Consider the following 2,830-nt stretch of genomic DNA (forward strand, 5'->3'; position numbering starts at 1 on the left):
GACTGTTTATCATTTGCCTTGCCACCAGGTCTATCCCGACCATGGTATGTGTTTAGCCAAGATTACACCCACTCGACCTCCAGTCGAGTTTAGCGTTGGGTGGGGTTTGTCAAACCTAGTAGTACTACTCAACAATGACCCGCTATTATCCAAAATTAAACGGTTCGATGTGAATGAAGGACTTTAGTTAACGCGTTTGCCACTTAGTCTTTACAAGTGATATATAATCTATATTAACAAAATCTTAAATGCGTTTTCGGAGTATGTTATCTCCCCCAAGTGAAAAGCGTTTAAAAAGTTTAAAAAGGGGAAAGTGAAACTCACTGTTTGCGAAGTATTCCCAAAATAATTCACCAAGATGCGCGTCACAGAAAAACTCTCTCTAGCGTTCTAAAACAACAAAGAGATTTTTCTAAGTGTCGGAATATTATCGAGTCTCTAGACCCGGCACATAATACCTATGCACACAACATGTTTCGTGTTTCGTATGTAAATCGTGTGTGACTTTAACAAGTGTATTTGTGATACGTTACATGTGTAAGCAATTATTTACGTGTCATGTATTCATAATGTACATCACTAGCAATTACTCCCCGTAAGGGCAATTTGGTCAACACATAACAATTAACTAGCAATTATTCCCCACGAGGGCAATTTGATCAAAACACGATAATAAATTAGCAATCACGTTGTTTCATGCAACTTTCACAAAACTCAGCAACTAGTTTCTTAACGACAGAATTCTACTTGAAAAACTAGTCTATCTCACCGATCATAGCATCACAATTAATTTACCAAAAATCATCACAAAAGCATATATGTCTTAGGTTTCCAGAACATATTTTATTATATTTTTATTCCACATAGGTTTCTCACAATCATCAAATCATTACAGCAAACTCATAACAGTCAAATTCATGCGCAACAGAATGTTATTTGAAATTCCCGTTAAACGAAAAATCCAATAAATGCAAGACCACTTGGGTTAGGTTCCTAACTCAATAAGTCAACTTCCAGAAGTGGAACCAACCCAATTGGTCTCGTAGTTCATGAGATATAATATTTACATAACAACCTAACAGCAGGTCTAACAATTCAGATTTGCACTTCAGTTTTGTAAAATAATAAAAGTTAACCTTTACTTGTCCAAAAATTACAAGTTTGGACTTTATGAAAACTAGACTCAACAAAGTACACTGTAGTGTTAACAACCTCAACCAATTTCCACATTAACATTTATTTACAGTCGTCTAAACATAACTTACAATCTGTCCAGTACCAGTTTTGACCTTTAATCACAATTAAATCGTTTGACCAACCAAAACACCTCCAAATTTGGCGTGGTTGGACTTTCTGAAAACTAGACTCAGAGTACTACCTTGTAGACTCATAATTTGCTCAGTTTGCTTTTATATTCAACAAGTTACACATCATTCAATCTTAACAATCACTGCTGTCAAAAACTCAGCAAGCCTAAACAATCATCTAACATGCATCCTAAGCATACGACATAACCCAAAATATGTAATACACATAATTAATCATAAAAAAGCAGTAGCAACCCTCTAGGGTTTACAAACAATCAACGATTCATCAATCTTTCACCGTTCAAAATCACATATGATCCTCAATATCAACAACCAATACATAATCAATCATAAGAACACTTAGTTAGGGTTTCATATTTATACCTTAAAACGCAGAAATAAACCAAGGGAAACGTGAGGGGTGCTTAGAAACGAGTAAAGGATGCTCCGATTATGACGAACAATATCAAAACGAGGTGATATGTGGGTGTGTGTAAGCTGCCGATCGCAAGGATGAGGGTGTAAGGGGCTGCCGATCGGGGTAGAGGAAAAGGAAAAGAAAATTGAGTTAGGGTTTAGGTTTAGTGTAACGCCCTGAAATTCGATTGGTAAACTAGGATCGTGAAATCATCGGAAACTATAGATTTTGGGATTCTGGACGATAAGTTCGGAACCCATATCATTGGAAAAATCTGCTTTTATCATTTAAAATGTTTATTTTATAAAACGACATTTACGCCTGAAAAATATTAATTTTTATGCTTTCGAAAAATTTAAATATTCTTATTTAAAAAAGATTTCAAATAATTATTCGGAAAATGGTTTTTATAAAAGTTTTGCTGAAAAAGTTTTAGTTTGTTTAAAAACTTATGAACTCGACTAGTCTTGACCCGGCGGTAGCCTAAACCCGAACCCGAGTCACCCGAGTATTTAAGCGGAAAATCAAGTATTCTTACACCACCTCTTTCATTTCCACCAACACTTCCCACCCAAACACTCTCATTCTAGAGAGAGAAACTAGAGAGAGAAAGTCTTCAAACTTCAAATCCGAGTCCACAAATCTGTTTGTTGTTGTTCTTGGTAAGATCTTCTTGAAAATCATCCATTTTCATAACCATTTTCGGCCTCAAATCGAGCAAAAACACCCATTTTCGTTTCTTGAGTTTTCGGGTCAAAAACCGTCTTGTTTTGGTGTCAAAATGCAGGCTTTTGTGTTTAAAATCACTGGGAATCGATAGTCCCTTCAATCCCGAGCATTCCCATGTCAAAAACTTCGATTTTGGGTCAAAAATCTGGAAAATCTGAAAAACCCGTAGGTTTCTCCGTCGCCCAGCTTGAAGGAGTCGAATCAGACTCATTCGATCGAATCAGTCGATCGAATCAGCCCATTCGATCGAACCAGTCGATCGAACCAGTCGATCGAACCAGTCCGGTCGACCGAATAGGAAATCAACCGAATGGTCTCCAACTCATTCGACCGAATGAGTTTCGTATTCGATCGAACGAGTGTCTATTCGATCGAA

The sequence above is a fragment of the Bidens hawaiensis genome, unplaced genomic scaffold (assembly GCF_021521415.1).
Source record: "Bidens hawaiensis isolate Kalapana, Puna unplaced genomic scaffold, B.hawaiensis_p1.1 tig00043080_1, whole genome shotgun sequence".
Taxonomy (NCBI): Eukaryota; Viridiplantae; Streptophyta; class Magnoliopsida; order Asterales; family Asteraceae; genus Bidens; species Bidens hawaiensis.